Below are 17,357 nucleotides of genomic sequence, written 5' to 3'. Positions count from 1 at the left end.
GTAAATGTTAAGAACATATCATTGTTTTATGTGTACTTATGGAGAAATGTATTTTGTTTCAGTTTCACACTTCTTATCATTAAAATCCCTGCCAAATACAACACCTGCCTGTTACTTGGAGGAATGATGCTGAGGAGAGTTTAGCTGGCTGTTAAGTTTCAATATCCACACGTTGAAAAGGAGAACAGTATAGTGAAATGATACCTACATTACAGAAGAACTGGATCTAGATGTGGATTTATGTGTGTATGATGCTCTGATTGCTGCATATCCAAGGTCATACAGCCCAGACACATATTGCTTACAACAAGTTATTGTAATTCAACATCATGGAGGATGAGTTGAAATCAACATCGGACAAGGAAAGTCTTAAAACACGTTCTCATGTATCCCACAGTAGTAAATCCGCCCGCCTTACTAAATCGTCACGCTCTTCAACAGCAACAAGTGTTAGCATGGCAGCTACTAAGGCACGTGCGGAAGCTAATGCAGCTCAGGCTAGGGCAGCCTTTTCACAACGAGAACTGGAAATAAAAATTGAGAAAGCTCGTATCGAAGCGAGATTAGATGCTCTGCAGCATGAGAAAGAAGCAGAGTCAGCACTCGCTAAAGCACTGGTCATGGAAGCTGCTGCTGCTGAGTTAGGCTCCCGAAGTAGTGTGGAAGAGATAGAGTCCTTGACTTCTCAGATAAGTTCACATCAGATAGTCAATGAATACATAGCTCAACACACAACTATAAATGTTAACCCAACAGTCAAGCAGCAGTCTGATTCACGTCAACAGGGATTACAGTCTGACTCACGTCTTCTAGAGCAGCAGTCTGACTCTCGTCGTCTAGAGCAACAGTCTGACCCACGTCAACAGGGACTACAGTCTGACTCATGTCTTCTAGAGCAGCAGTCTGATTCACGTCGTCTAGAGCAACAGTCTGACCCAAGTCAACAGGGACTACAGTCTGACTCACGTCTTCTAGAGCAGCAGTCTGACTCACGTCGTCTAGAGCAACAGTCTGACTCACTTCTTCTAGAACTACAGTCTGACTCACGTCTTCTAGAGCAGCAGTCTGACTCACGTCGTCTAGAGCAACAGTCTGACCCACGTCAACAGGGACTACAGTCTGACTCACGTCTTCTAGAGCAGCAGTCTGATTCACGTCGTCTAGAGCAACAGTCTGACTCACGTCTTCTAGAACTACAGTCTGACTCACGTCTACTAGAGCAGCAGTCTGACTCACGTCTTCTAGAACTACAGTCTGACTCACGTCTACTAGAGCAGCAGTCTGACTCACGTCGTCTAGAGCAACAGTCTGACCCACGTCAACAGGGACTACAGTCTGACTCAAGTCTTCTAGAGCAGCAGTCTAACTCACGTCATCTACAGCAGCAGTCTGACTCACGTCTTCTAGAGCAGAAGTCTGACTCACGTCGTCTAGAGCAACAGTCTGACCCACGTCAACAGGGACTACAGTCTGACTCACGTCTTCTAGAGCAGCAGTCTAACTCACGTCATCTACAGCAGCAGTCTGATTCACGTCAACAGGGACTACAGTCTGACTCAAGTTAGGGCTGGGCAATATGGTCTCTAAATTATATCGCGATATTTACTGACTATATCGCGATACACGATATATATCGCGATATTCTGAAATTTCCTCTAAAACACATACATTTTTTTTATTTAACCCCTTGATGTTTACAGTCACGCCAGTATGATGATTCTAGTAGTCCCTGCAACATATGTCTGCATTAAAACATTGTTATTTATACTGTCTTCATTCGTGGTTTCTATTAAAACGATTTTAACCAACACACAAAAAAGATATACTTGTATAGGCCCACAGTTAGCTGCAGTCTAATGGTTATATTAGCCTACATATATTTGCCTTGAGTAACATTAAGGAGGTTTGGGTTTTTTGTAGCCTCACAGTCTCAGTCACACAGGGTCTGCCACTAACTTAACATTGGACTGAGAAACTGTTTTATTGACAGTCGATGTGCACATCAGGCTACAATATGGAAAGAAATGTGGCTCATAATGTTGGCTAACTTACTTTCTGCTTCGTCATTCTGTACCATACGGGGGGTTCTGAATACATCTGTGATTTTAGCACATTTCGCTGCCTCCTCCACGCGTGCTTTTTTCTCCCTTTCCCTCTCTGCACCACCTTTCCTCCTTTTTTTCGCAGGATGGGGGTCCATCCTTCCACAATTATTAAGGCTGCCGGTGTCAGCTCTGTCGGTCCAGTCCACACTAATGCAAACAGCAGCGCGCTGGTCTCGTGAGAAACGGAGTGGAACAACCATCTTCATTATTCTCCTGAAATGTAAATGTGCCCAATCGCTAGTCTGACAGGTGCGTGGTTCTCACTGCGCCTCATACCGGTGCGACTTTATTTTGGACACCTGCCTGCCGCATTCATGGATTTGGCCTGCAGTCACCGCATCTGGGCTGAATTAAACACAGGCCATGTCAGCAGGCCACATCATATTATGCCAGCGTTGCGTTCACAAGACATACAAAAAAAAAATAACATGTTGTGCTAAGGTTTAAACTAGCTAACCTTTCTTTCGCTCTCCTCAAAACAAATGCCTCTCTGTGCGTGTGTGTAATGTTTGTGTGCAAGTTGGGCGGGGCCTGCGTGTGTGCCTGCGTGTGTTACTGTGTATATGAGGGAGAAAGGAAAGCTCATTTTGGCCGCTGCGGGAAACTGATTTGACAACATAATACCCGATGTTCACGATGTGGTCATTTACGACATCGCATGTAGTGCAATCCACGATGTATCTTGTAAACTCGATATATCGCCCAGCCCTAACTCAAGTCATCTACAGCAGCAGTCTGATTCACGTCAACAGGGACTACAGTCTGACTCAAGTCATCTACAGCAGCAGTCTGATTAACGTCAATAGGGCCTAAAGTCTGACTCACGTCATATGGGGCTACAGTCTGACACAGGTTCTCTAGAGCATAAGTTCAGCCCGTATCAGGTTCATCATGAGCATCCTGACGCAAACCATTTCAGCAGAGAGCATCTTGGCTTACAGCAAAGCATCCAACAGTATTCTAAATTACACCACCAGGACCAACATCAGGGCAGGTTTTATAGAGACCAGCATCAGACTGTCACACCATTTCATGATAATGAACAAGCTCTCAATCAAAACCGCTCATATTCTCATTATTACCCAGATCAGAGAAAATAAATGTCAGAACTTGCCAAATTTCTAGCCAAAAGCCAGCTAGTGCTAGGTGGATTGACAAAATTTGATGATCAGCCGGAAAATTACCTCGGGTGGAAGTCAACGTTCAACAGCTCTGTGGAGGGTCTGGATATTTCTGCTCATGAACAAATTGACTTACTCATAAAATGGTTGGGGCCAGAGTCAAGCAAACAAGCACGTCGACTGAAATCAGTCAATGTCAGACACCCATTTGTCGGCCTCAAAATGATTTGGTCAAGGCTGGAGGAAAGTTACGGCTTGCCTGAAGCCATAGAGAGTGCTCTGTTTTCTAAAATAGAAAACTTTCCAAGGATTTCTAATAAAGAGAACCACAAGCTCCGTGAGCTTGGTGACCTGCTCTTTGAACTAGAAGCAGCCAAAGAGGATGGATACCTACCTGGCTTGACATTCTTGGACACAGCAAGAGGTGTGGGTCCTATTGTAGACAAGCTGCCTTTTCATCTGCAGGAAAAGTGGATGTCTGTAGGTTCCAGATACAAAGAAGAACATGGAGTAGCCTTTCCACCTTTCTCCATTTTTTCTCAGTTCATACAACGTGAGACCAAGGCTAGGAACGACCCCAGCTTCAATACCACAGTCTCTACTACACCTTTGATAAAGGAAAGACCAGTAGGAAAGCCCATCAGCAAATACCCTGTCACAGTGCATAAAACCAGCGTGTCCATCGAAACTGCCAACAATGCAGAGACATCATCAGAAGATCCTGGAAAAATATGCCCCATACACAAGAAACCTCACGCACTTGGGAAATGCAAGAGTTTCAGAGCCATGCTTCTTGAGGATAGGAAGAAATTACTCAAAGAAAAGGGCATATGTTTTCGCTGTTGTGCCTCAACTTCTCATCAGGCCAAGAACTGCGAAATAGTGGTAAAATGTGCAGAGTGTGAAAGTGAGAGACATTTAACAGCACTTCATCCAGGTCGTGCTCCACACCTACCAAAGCCATCAGGTCCCTATAAAGAACATGGCGGGGAGCAGGTAACTTCCTTCGCGCACTTATCTAACCAAGCCGCACAACCAATGTGTACACAAGTCTGTGGAGACAGTTTCAGTGGAAAGTCATGTTCTAAGATATGTCTGGTAAATGTATACCCATGTGATCGTCGTGAAGAAAGCAAGAGAATGTATGCCATTTTGGATGACCAAAGTAATGTCTCATTAGCCAGCACGGAATTTTTTGATGTGTTTAACGTTCAGGGAATGCCAGCACCATATGTCTTAAGAACCTGCGCAGGGGTTGTTGATGTATCCGGTAAAAGAGCTCAAGGGTTCATTGTGGAGTCACTCGACGGAAAGACAAGCATCCCTCTCCCAACTCTTATAGAGTGCAATCATGTGCCGAACAATAGAGAAGAAATTACTACTCCTGAAGCCGCATATCACCACAGCCACATGCGGGCCATAGCTAATGAACTACCGGCACTTGATGACAACGCAGATATCCTGTTACTCCTGGGACGGGACATTCTACGAGTCCACAAAGTCCGAAAATAGTTTAATGGTCCTTATGATGCTCCGTATGCACAAAAACTGGACCTTGGATGGGTCATTGTAGGTGATGTGTGCCTTGGTGGTGCACACAAGAAAAAAGAGGTCAGCACTCTGAAAACCTGCATCCTTGAGAATGGTCGACCAAGCCATTTGACACCCTGTGAGAGTCTAGTCAGAGTCAAGGAGAACTTCAACCTGGGCTGCCCACAGGTCACTCCAGACTGGTCTCATATGCAAAAACCAAAGAATCTTGAAGCAGAGGAATGTTTCGGCCAGACAGTCTTCCAAAGAACTGAGGACGAAAATCACCTTGCACCTTCAATTGAAGACCTGGCTTTCTTACAGATAATGGAAATGGAATTTGTTAAGGACACTTCACACAGTTGGGTGGCTCCTTTGCCCTTTCGTGAGCCAAGAAGACGTCTTTCGAATAACAGACAGGCAGCTCACCAACGTCTCATGTCTCTGCGACGTACCTTGGAAAAGAAACCCACTATGAAGAGCCACTATACCGAATTCATGCAAAAAATCTTGGATAACAAGCACGCTGAATTGACACCACCACTGGAAGCAGACAAGGAATGTTGGTATATCCCCACCTTTGGCGTGTACCATCCTCAGAAACCTGAACAGATTCTGGTAGTTTTTGACTCCAGTGCGCAGTTTGAGGGAGTGTCTCTTAACGATGTGCTGCTCTCTGGGCCTGATCTCAATAATGGGCTGTTGGGGGTCCTCCTGAGGTTCAGAAAAGACCCGGTCGCTGTCACCGCTGATATACAGCAGATGTTTTATTGCTTCATTGTACAGGAGGACAACAGAGATTTCTTGCGGTTCTTGTGGTATCGTGACAACAACCTTGATAATGAAGTGGTGGAGTATCGCATGAGGGTCCTTGTATTTGGAAACAGCCCTTCCCCAGCAGTTGCTACTTATGGGCTGAGAAAGGCAGCACAAGAGGGAGAGAAAGACTTCTGAAGCGACGTTCGTCATTTCGTAGAAAGAGACTTTTATGTAGATGATGCCCTGAGGTCTTTCCCTACAAAAGAAGAAGCCATTGACATACTGGAAAAGACTCAAGCCGTGTTGGCACAATCCAATATAAAGCTTCACAAGATTGCATCTAATTGTGCGGATGTCATGAATGCCTTCCCCAAGGAGGATCGAGCCAAAGACATCAAGCACTGAGATCTTTTGGTTGATGACCTACCAGTTCAGCGCAGCCTTGGAGTGAGCTGGAATATGAAGTCGGACACATTAACATTTCAAGTTCCAAAATGCCAGAAGCCCTTTACACGCTGTGGTGTACTTTCCACAATAAACAGTTTGTTTGACCCCCTTGGACTTGCTCCGGTAACAATACAGGAAAGACTTATCCTAAGAGAGCTAACATCTGAAAACACAGAGTGGGATACACCCCTCCCTGAAAGTAAGTACACAGTATGGAGGAGATGGCAGGACTCGCTACAGGAGCTGAAAATGTTGGATGTGCCTCGAACTTATGCTTCATTCCCTCTTTCAAAGTCCAAAACAACCGAACTTTGCGTATTTTCAGATGCCTCATGCAAAGCAATTGCCGCAGTCGCTTACTTGAAGGTGACAGATGAAAAAGGTCACACTGAGGTTGGTTTTGTCCTCGGCAAGGCCAAACTCGCACCTTCATCAGAACCAACTATTCCCAGACTAGAACTCTGTGCAGCAGTACTGGCGGTAGAGGTTGCAGAGTTTGTCAAAGAAGAAATAGGGCAGAAGCTGGACAAAGTGACATTCTATACTGATAGCAAAGTTGTCTTAGGATATATCTGCAATGACTCACGAAGGTTCTATGTGTATGTGCACAACAGGGTGCAACGTATAAGACAGTCAACTTGCAGATCATGGGACACGGTCTGTTTCTGCAGGTCAACTGCAAAGTGTCAACTGGCTGTCTGGACCATCGTTTCTCCTGGAGCCTGAGAACTCTACATCCGACAGCAATCCTCAGTTCGAAGTGGTCGATCCAGATTCAGAAGTAGAGATCCGTCCAATAGTTAGGGCTTATTCCACCAAAGTCTTAGTAAAGGAGCTTGGCACAAAACGTTTTGAACGGTTCTCATCTTGGAGTTCTCTAACGAAGAGTACAGCTCGTCTCTGTCACATTGCACAAGGTTTCAGCAAACAATCAGACAACCCCAGCTGCAGGGGATGGCATATCTGCCCAACAGGTACCACTATTGCTGAGATCAAAAAAGCAGAGCATATAATCATTAAAAGTGTCCAGAATTAAGTGTATTCTGAGGAGATTAAATGTATTCGGAAAGGGCAGGCTCTTCCTTCAAACAGTCCCCTACAGAAGCTTCATCCAATGATTGATGAGGAAGGGCAGCTACGAGTAGGAGGTCGAATAATCCATTCTAATGTAGGAATAGATGAGATCCATCCTCTCCTTATCCCAGGAAATCATCATATTGGTAGGTTGCTCATCAGCCATCATCATGAAAAGGCGAGACATCAAGGGAGGCATTTCACAGAAGGAGCTATCCGTTCAAGTGGTTTGTGGATAGTGGGAGCAAAGAAAAACATCAACAGCTTGATCCATAAATGTGTAATCTGCAGGAAGCTAAGTGGGAGACTGGAACAACAACAGATGTCGGACTTGCCTGCAGAGCGCCTACAACAAGAACCACCATTCTCTTTCGTGGGGCTTAATGTCTTTGGACCTTGGGAAGTTGTCTCCCGGAGAACAAGAGGCGGCAGTGCCAATAGCAAGAGATGGGTAGTATTGTTCACTTGTATGTCCACAAGAGCTATCCACATCGAGATAATTGAGTCAATGACTGCTTCAAGCATGATAAACGCACTTCGTAGATTTTTCTCCATTAGAGGACCATCAAAGCAGCTACGGTCAGATTGTGGCACAAACTTCATCGGTGCATCAATCAATCAATCAATCAATGTTTATTTATATAGCCCAATATCACAAATGTTACATTTGTCTCAGTGGACTTCACAGTTTGTACAGAATATCAGTATGACAATACGACACCCTCTGTCCTTAGACCCTCACATCGTACAAGGAAAAACTTCCAGAGAAAACCCCACAGTTTAAAGGGAAAAATGGGAGAAACCTCAGGGAGAGCAACAGAGGAGGGATCCCTCTCCCAGGACGGACAGACGTGCAATAGATGCCGTGTGTAAATTGAAAAGATAATACATTTGCAACATAGGTAGTCCAAATGTTTTGAAATGCATGTGTGTATAATAAGAAGATGAATCCACGAGGATATCCATCCAGGACTTATGATCCAGGACCGCAGCCACGTCTCAAGATCCAGGACTCGCAATCCATGACACAGGACCGCAGGATCATCCATGACTCCGGATCCCGGCGTATATAGACACCAAAAAGAAAGACATTTGGGGAAGCTGGGTTAATCGGAACATGAGAGTACACAGGTATAGACAGAGAGAAGGAAGAAGTAAGATGTCCCCCGACAAACTAAGCCTATATCAGCAAAACTAGGGGCTGAATCTAATCAGCCCTAACTATAAGCTTTATCAAAAAGGAAAGTCTTAAGCGCACTCTTAAAAACGGATAGGGTGTCTGCCGTCCGAACACAAACTGGAAGCTGATTCCACAAAAGTGGAGCTTGATAAGAAAAGGCTCTGGCTCCCATTGTACTTTTAGAGACTCTAGGAACAACCAACAACCCTGCATTCTTGGAACGCAATGCCCTAGTAGGACAATAGGGTATAATGAGTTCTTTAAGGTAAGATGGCGCCTGCCCATTAAGGGCTTTGTAGGCGAGAAGAAGAATTTTAAATTCTATCCTGTGTTCTATAGGGAGCCAGTGTAAGGCAGCCAGAACAGGAGTAATGTGGTCCCTTTTCCTAACTCTGGTTAGTACACGAGCTGCAGCATTTTGAATCAGCTGAAGCGACTTGACTGACTTCTTGGTACACCCTGATAATAAGGAGTTACAATAATCCAGCCTTGAAGTAACAAATGCATGGACTAGTTTCTCTGCATCGTTTTGAGGCAAGATATGCCTGATTTTTGCAATGTTACGTAGATGGAAGTAGGCGGTCCTTGAAATTGATTTTATGTGGGCGTTAAAGGATAAATCCTGATCAAATATAACACCAAGATTCCTTACAGTCTCACTGGAGGCCAAATTAATGCCATCCATAGTTAATATATCTTTAGATAATTTGTTTCGTAGATTCTTCGGGCCAAGTACAATAACTTCAGTTTTGGTCGTGTTTAACATCAAAAAATTTAAGGTCATCCACGTTTTTAAGTCCTTGAGGCAGTCTTGAATTTTATTTAGATGATTAATTTCATCAGGCTTGATTGATAAATATAGTTGAGTATCATCCGCATAACAATGAAAGTTTACAGAATGATTCCTTATAATATTGCCTAATGGAAGCATATATAGGGTGAACAAAATAGGTCCAAGCACTGAGCCCTGTGGCACTCCATGGCTAACTTTGGTTTGCATGGAAGATTCATCGTTGACACGTACAAACTGAGAGCGTTCAGATAGATAGGACCTAAACCAGCCTAAAGCAGTTCCCTGTATGCCAACTAAGTGCTCTAGTCTTTGCAATAGGATATCATGGTCGATAGTATCAAATGCAGCACTAAGATCGAGTAAGACAAGAATAGAGACAAGTCCCTTGTCAGAGGCTATTAGAATGTCATTTGTGACTTTAACCAGAGCTGTCTCTGTGCTATGTTGTGTTCTAAAGCCAGACTGAAAATCTTCAAATAAATCATAGTTTCTTAAGTAATCACACAGCTGTTTTGCGACTGCTTTCTCAAGAATTTTTGAGAGGAACGGAAGATTAGAAATAGGTCTATAGTTGGCTAAAACCTCTGGATCGAGGTTGTGCTTTTTAAGAAGCGGTTTTATCACTGCTACTTTGAATGATTTTGGAACATAGCCTGATAATAAAGACATATTCATAATATTTAATAAAGAAGTGCTAATTAATGGAAAAACTTCTTTTAACAGCTTAGTTGGAATCGGGTCTAAGATACACGTTGATGGTTTAGAAGAGAGAATCATTGAATTTAATTGTTCAAGGTTTATGGCTGAAAAGCATTCTAGTTTACTATCTAGTGTAATATTATTAGAACTTACGTTTCCGGGAGCTGTTGATAACACTATACTGGTCAAAGGCAAGAGGTCATTGATTTTGTTTCTAAGAGTAACAATTTTATCGTTAAAAAAGCACATAAAATCATTACTACTGAGTGCTATGGGAATAGAAGGCTCAGTCGAGCTGTGGCTCTCTGTCAGCCTGGCTACAGTGCTGAAAAGAAATCTTGTATTATTCTTATTCTCATCTATTAATGAAGAGTAGTATGCTGCTCTCGCTTTACGCAGTGCTTTCTTATATTCATTGAGAGTAATATGCCAAATTAAACGAGATTCTTCAAGTTTAGTGGAACGCCATATCCTTTCAAGTTGTCTCGACTTTTGCTTTATTTTGCGGGTTTCGGCATTATGCCATGGAGCTAATCTATGTTGTTTTATTTTCTTCTTTTTCAAAGGAGCAACAGAGTCTAATTTTATTCGCAGCGCATCTGTAGCACTATCAACAACATGATCAATTTGGGGGGGTGTACATTTTGTATAAGTTTCCTCCCCTACATGCAGACATGCTATCGAGTTAAGTATTGGTGGAATCTCTTCCTTAAATTTGGCTATAGCACTAACAGATAGGTTTCTGCTGCAGGAGCTTTTGGCTAATGCTTTGTAGTCTAGTAACAGTACTTCAAAAGTTACTAAGAAATGGTCGGATAAAGCAGGATTATGCGGTTCGACTAATAGTTGCTCAATTTCAATACCATAAGTCAGAACAAGGTCAAGAGTGTGATTATAGCAGTGGGTTGGTTTATTTACACTCTGACAGAAACCAACAGAATCTAATATAGAATTAAATGCAACAGTAAGGCTATTTTTATCATCGTCAACATGAATATTAAAGTCACCTACGATAATTACTTTATCTGTTTTAAGTACCAAAGCTGATAAAAACTCAGAGAATTCTGATAAGAATTCTGAATAAGGACCTGGTGCACGGTACACTGTAACAAATAAGATTGGCTGCAAAGTTTTCCAGGTCGGATGCGTAAGACTGAAAATGAGGCTTTCAAAGGAGGTATAATTTAATTTTTGTTTAGTATTGATAAGTAAACTTGAGTCAAAGATTGCTGCAACTCCACCTCCTCGGCCCGTGCCTCGGGCAATATGAGTATTGATATGGCTGGGTGGAGTGGCCTCATTTATGCTGACATATTCTTCATGTCTCAACCAAGTTTCAGTGAGACAGCATATATCAATATTATAATCTGATATTAAATCATTTACCAGTATTGCTTTAGATGCTAGAGATCTTATGTTTAAGAGACCACATTTAATCTTCCTGTTTTGTTGCACTGTAGTAGTTGTTACATTTACTTTTATTAGGTTATTATGTATGACACCTCTATTAGGTTTTACCTTAAATTGTCCTTGGGCAGACACACACACCGTTAATATTGGGTATTTTATTGGGGTCGGGATTCCTATGGATGACTGCCTAGGAGAGAGCGCAGAGAAGCGTGTAAGACTGCGACTCTGCCTCCTGGTCTCAACTCCAGTTTGTCATGGATTAAGTCCACAGAGCCCTGAAATGTTTGCCGAAATGAGATTTGCACCTTCCAAAGTAGGATGAATGCCGTCTCTCTTAATCAGACCAGGTTTTCCCCAGAAGGCTGTCCAATTATTCACGAAGCCCACATTGTTTGCTGGGCACCACCAAGACAACCAGCGCTGAAATGATGACATGCGGCTATACATGTCATCATTGATCAGATTGGGGAGGGGACCAGAGAAGAGTCAAAAGAGTTGTTGCTTCTACCTAACAGTCCTGGGGAAACCACAATCGAAAACTATCTCCTGACTCAAAAATGCACCTGGGTTTTCAACCCACCACATGCATCCAACATGGGAGGCGCTTGGGAGCGCATGATAGGGGTTGCTAGGCGCATCCTGGATTCAATGCTACTTCAACAAGGGAAGTCCAAGCGCTCTCATGAGGTCTTATGTACATTAATGGCCGAAGTAACAGCCATTATCAACTCCAGGCCACTGATACCGGTGTCCTCAGACCCTGAAGCTCCACTGATCTTAACCCCGTCAATGCTTTTAACACAAAAGATTGGCATACCTGCGGTTCCTTCAGGGGAGTTCTCTGAAACTGAAACTTGTTCAGACATCAGTGGAAGCGAGTTCAAGTCTTTGCAGACATTTTCTGGACAAGATGGCGGAAAGAGTATTTAAGTACACTTCAGACGAGGCAGAAATGGCACTGCAAGAAACCAAATCTAAAAGAAGGGGACATAGTGATGTTGAAAGACAAGCAGGCACGTCGGAGTGAATGGCCCATGGGGCGGATAACAAAAACCCTTCCGAGCTCAGATGGAGTAGTAAGGAAAGTGGAAGTAAAAGTGTCTTCTCACCAACCTAAAAAGACATATACAAGGCCTATCTCGGACCTTGTGCTTCTCCTGGCTTCTGAGGAGTAACAGGAAAGAGAAAATGACATCATTAATGACGCCAGGCGGGGAGTGTCATGGAACACAAATAAGAATGTATTAGCAGTAAGAAGGCAGCTTTTATTTTGAAATGTACTTTGAAAGAGATGGCACTTCCTTTGTGGCTATGACCACTTCCTTAAGTTCCAGGAAGTCCTTTTACACATGGACACTAATGCAATAAGCATGTAATGGGAACACTAGCTGCAGAATCCCCATCCATCCTTCGTTCTAAGCCCAAAACGTGGCATTATCAGTAAGTCAAGTTACTAATTATTATCTTAGCTACAAGTGTTTGATATTATTTGTGGTAATATATTTTTGTATTAAGGATAAAAAAAAAAAATTTAAGAACTTGTTGCTGTGTTATAGTGTGTTACGTAATGCTGTGTAATGTTGCATTGCATATTTACCTGCAATAACCTGTTCTTGTAAAAAGTACATTTATTCTGTAAATGTTAAGAACATATCATTGTTTTATGTGTACTTATGGAGAAATGTATTTTGTTTCAGTTTCACACTTCTTATCATTAAAATCCCTGCCAAATACAACACCTGCCTGTTACTTGGAGGAATGATGCTGAGGAGAGTTTAACTGGCTGTTAAGTTTCAATATCCACACGTTGAAAACGAGAACAGTACATGGTCTGAGAAATACTGCTTGAAATAATGTGACCCTGCAGTGTTTGCAATGATAATTGTATTGCTTTAAAGGTTAGTATTTTCTTGTGCATTTCTTACCTCAAAAAAATCACATAATCTCCACCAAGACCTCAATCTTGATGGTATAAAATAAATATGTTATGTACTTCCAGGAATTGTGCATTTATTTACAACGTGTATTGAAAATATCAAATGTGTGTAAAACAAGCTGGTAAAACAGACTTGGGTGTCCATGTTTTACAATAGGAAAAAACGTTGATAAGGTTTGAAAATCATACTGTAATGTGGCTTCAGCTTTAGCCCCAACAACACCTTGCTGTCGGAACTGTTTCTGTTCATGCCTCTTTCTCAACAAGTGTTGCCTCCTCTGCTCTCCTCTGGCCCGCAGGCTAACATGTAACAAGCGCTCCTTCCCCACGGGAGAGCTAGAGGGCTCACTCCACATGCAGCGGGGCCCAGGAGAGCCTCCACAATCACCCTCGCAAACATTAAAAAGCTAATTAGCCCAGGAACAAAAGTGCACTTTATTTTCACTTAACACAATTAGTCATAAACTGCATTTCTGAGTTCTAAATCTACACGGGCGGCCATTCACTGCCAATTACTCATAGTTTTCATGTACGTATCACATTCAGAGTTTCAAAGCAAACATATTTTCAGTGCTGGTGTCTGTGTTAATCATCCCTCCCACACATTTCATGGATTAGTCATTCACATTGCATGAAATATGAACCACGGTGCAACGCTGCCAACTATATACATACGTATTATTCAGAATATTTCTATTGGGGAGTTTGAAAGGGTTAGGTAGACACTATATATACACTAAGAGAGGGAGAATCAATGATTCCTAATCCTCTCAATAAGCAGCTGAGATAATTATGCATTTCATAAATGATTAGCAAAATACAGGAATATTTAATCCCTCTTTGCATTGATGTTCTTTAAACAGCTCTTAGGTACACCAGGGCACATGATGAGCATCAAATTGGCCTTTCTGCTGGAAAATAGCTTATTTGTGGCAAAAGCCATGTTTTAATGTGCCTTCTTTTTTTACAGGCATTAAAATTAGGTTTTAAACATATTCATAATTGAAAATGGGTAACTATTTACAAACAGATAGAAAGGCTTACAGTGAACCATGTTGTTATCAAAATCAATTCAAATTGAAGGGATTAACTGTCAGGTGTGTTGTCACAATGTGTGGATTAAGTCTGTTTGACATATTGATATTCCCAAAGGAGCAAAATGTAAAGTTTGCATAAAGTCAATTTGTCACTGTTTCATTAATGAAGACCCAGGTTTCCCTTTCCTTCTAGTGAATAAAGTCCTACATGACCCATGTCAAAGTACCCATTGATTCATTTTTATTTATTTTTTATTCGTGCAAAACAGGGGGTGGGGGGTTAGTTTTTACTTTGAAAGGAGCTTGAAGCACATATACTGTACTGTTTGTCCCTCATTGACACATTCTGTATCAGGCCAGGACACATCGAGCTCTATGGCAATACTTTTGGGTGTGTATTGTTTCTCCATTGGGGGAAACATTGGTGAGATTGAGGCCATAGCTACATGTTTGACTCATCAAGTTGAGGAGTCCAATGTGTTGGGAACAGCATGTATGAAGAGTGTAGTTAGCATCTTTTATTGTTTGTGTTTTTGTTAGCTTGTTAGCTTGCAACTGGCAATGAGTGATAGCATTACTGTTACTGAAACATACAAAAACATTTAATGAGATTGTTTTTGTACATTGTGTTTTGTACAAGGAAGCTCCAACTTCAAACTTCAAAAATGTGTGATGTACTTAAGCTAGTTTGTACGGGCTATGTTTGAATCTCAGATTTTAGGAAAGTGTGCTAACATTTCCAACAGATACATGTAATTAAAGTCGAAATAAGACATTTGTGTGTCACAAACATAAAGACAACAAGTGGAGGGCATCATTCATTCAACAAGCATTTTGCGTATGATAATGAGATGCAATGAAATGAGGGACATTAATATCCTTTTTTTACGACTGCAGCTAAGGTGACTTAAAGAATGAATTAGAGCCGTCTTGCAAACGTGATCTACAAAAGTGTTCATTATCAATTGTCATTTTGATATCAAGAAATCACAGTACAGTTCCCACTGTGTACATCACAAAAGGTCATGAGTCTCAAATTGCCAATCAGAGATGTCAGCTGCGCTTAATGTCATCTGTGTAACCTTTTGTGGTTGATATGACACAAAAATTAGACAATACTTCAGCATTTCTCCATCACAGACCTTGACCTTTGTTGTCACATTGTCAATGTAAAAAAGATTTCCACAATTTTCAATATATCGTCACCTTACAGAAGTAGAAAAAGACTTGTTTGAAAAGGAATAATCTTTCCTTCTAACTGTTCAGAGAAGACGTTCTAAAGCTGCTACGATTACAACATCTGGAAGACATGTTAGCCCAGGTGAAGATGTAGTGTGTGGAGATTATAAAAGTGTCTGTGATGTGTCCCGGAGAAGAAAGAAGAAGAACAAGAGGGATGATGACAGTGCAGCAGTGTGTCTGACCTCAGCGAGGAACGACTCCAGGGAACACTGACCTCCAGCAGACACCGTTGACTCAGAGTAACACACGCTCTTCTCTGGTATTGTGAATCTGTTACGAAAACAAAAAATGTGGCATTTAACATAATATCCTTTTTTTTTTAGGTTTTCAAGGCTTGATCACCAAAGCTACCGGGTCGCTGACACCAGTAATGGCACATCATGGCAGCTATCATCTAACCTGACAAGCCATCCGTAGTGTAATCTGTGAAATATGTCATTCCAGGTTGGCGCTGCTCACACTTTCTTGGCCTTTAGAGGAGTGAGAACAAAGGTCATCATTTGGCACCCAAAGGTGGGGGGACATTATCTTTTCATTCACAAACTGCCAATTACAGTAGTAATCCAGAACATGGGTATGTGACCCTTAATGGTCCTCAAATGTACGGCAGGGGTCTGCCAAATTATTGTTTTGTAATGCTTTGAATTATTATTATTATTATTTTAAATTAAAATATACAGATACATCAATTTAACAAATTGTTAGCAAAGATAAACCAACCCGACATTTACAAATTGTGCAATCTGACACTAACTAATTCATGCTAAAGAACTGCGATCTTAAATGACTAACTAATACGCAAAGGCCTCATATTACACCCTACATGTTATTATAGGCCCAGTTTAACGTGCAATTCAATTTTATTAATCAATCGTGTCCTATTTGACATACTATATCTGTTAACTACTATATCTGTTTAATTTATTGTGCAATTGCAATGATAATAAGACAACATGATGGAATATTAAATGTAAGTAAATGGACAAAATATGCAGACCATTTATACAAATAAAGAACCTTGAACCTTGAATATTTATAAATACTATGTTATCCCAATTGTCATTACTTCTTCTGTTCCAGTTTTCAGGACCAGTGTCTCTTCAGGAATCATGAAAGTTTCATCTCAAATAGACGCAAGTCTGACTCTGCCAAATGGTGTTGTATATACATGTTTTTTGGAAGAAAATGTTAATTTGATACTTAATATAGGCAAATTGCAATAAAACTGTGCAGACTGAGTGGCTGTGTGGGATGTTTATCCTTGTAGAAACTGGTAATAAGCTGATTCTGCTTCGAGCTTTGAAGACTGCTGAACGTAATGATGCACCCACTCGTTTTTTCTGTAGGGCTAAGGTAATACTACTTTATATTTGTATGTTTATTTAATACGCACTCTCTCCGAATGCAGTATTTGTTTTACATTTAAATGTCTCACTGCTTTTTAAGTTAAGACACATACATATACATATATCCTATTGGCTATGCAAATGCCTGGAAACCATACATTCCATAAAAAATGTTAATCTCGAGGGAGTCATTTAGAGCGTGTTGTACATTCATTACTTAAAAATCACTTTAAATCATTCCACTTAAAAATGCAGTTGCTTTTTTTGATTGAAAAAATCTGTCTTCAGCAGCAGGGTTTTAGAAAAAAGTAGTCCATATGTTGAATATAAATATGTATCAAAAAGCATTGACAGGGGTTTGAAAGAAAGCAACATTCTTTATCCAACATTTTTCATCTTGGAATATCCAATAAGCTGTGCTGTAAAGAACTGGACTCAAGAAATCCATACAAGTCAAGAGAGCATAAAATAATGCATGAGCCATGTGCTACAAAACCACCAATTTCTGTCAGGCATTTGCAAGCCCTCTACACAGATTATACAGAGATATAAGGAGTTTGAAATGGCCTAACCTCTGTTCTGCCGTTCTCAATTCATTCAGAGCTGACAGTTTTTCCTTTTCCCTGCGAACATGCTCTTGTCATTAGCATGCCTCTGAACTTAGCCTCACAACGTCTC

General features: G+C 41.4%; 2 long non-coding RNA genes across 3 annotated transcripts in view; one reads left to right on the top strand and one right to left on the bottom strand.

Annotated features, from left to right (window-relative positions):
* LOC307043833 overlaps positions 1–17,357 on the bottom strand; it is a 69,844-nt gene that overhangs the window by 47,262 nt on the left and 5,225 nt on the right. For both annotated transcript variants that reach the window (XR_013809457.1, XR_013809458.1), the window contains exon 2: positions 15,516–15,603. This is a non-coding gene — a long non-coding RNA (uncharacterized lncRNA). The remainder of the gene's footprint in view (positions 1–15,515; positions 15,604–17,357) is intronic.
* LOC307043832 lies at positions 11,615–16,592 on the top strand. The gene is made up of 3 exons (XR_013809456.1): positions 11,615–12,558; positions 15,657–15,846; positions 16,414–16,592. It is a non-coding gene; the product is annotated as an uncharacterized lncRNA (long non-coding RNA).

The sequence above is a fragment of the Notothenia rossii genome (genome assembly GCF_949606895.1).
Source record: "Notothenia rossii genome assembly, chromosome: 6".
In the NCBI taxonomy this organism is placed as follows: Eukaryota; Metazoa; Chordata; class Actinopteri; order Perciformes; family Nototheniidae; genus Notothenia; species Notothenia rossii.
This window is presented reverse-complemented; position numbering and strand designations above follow the sequence as displayed.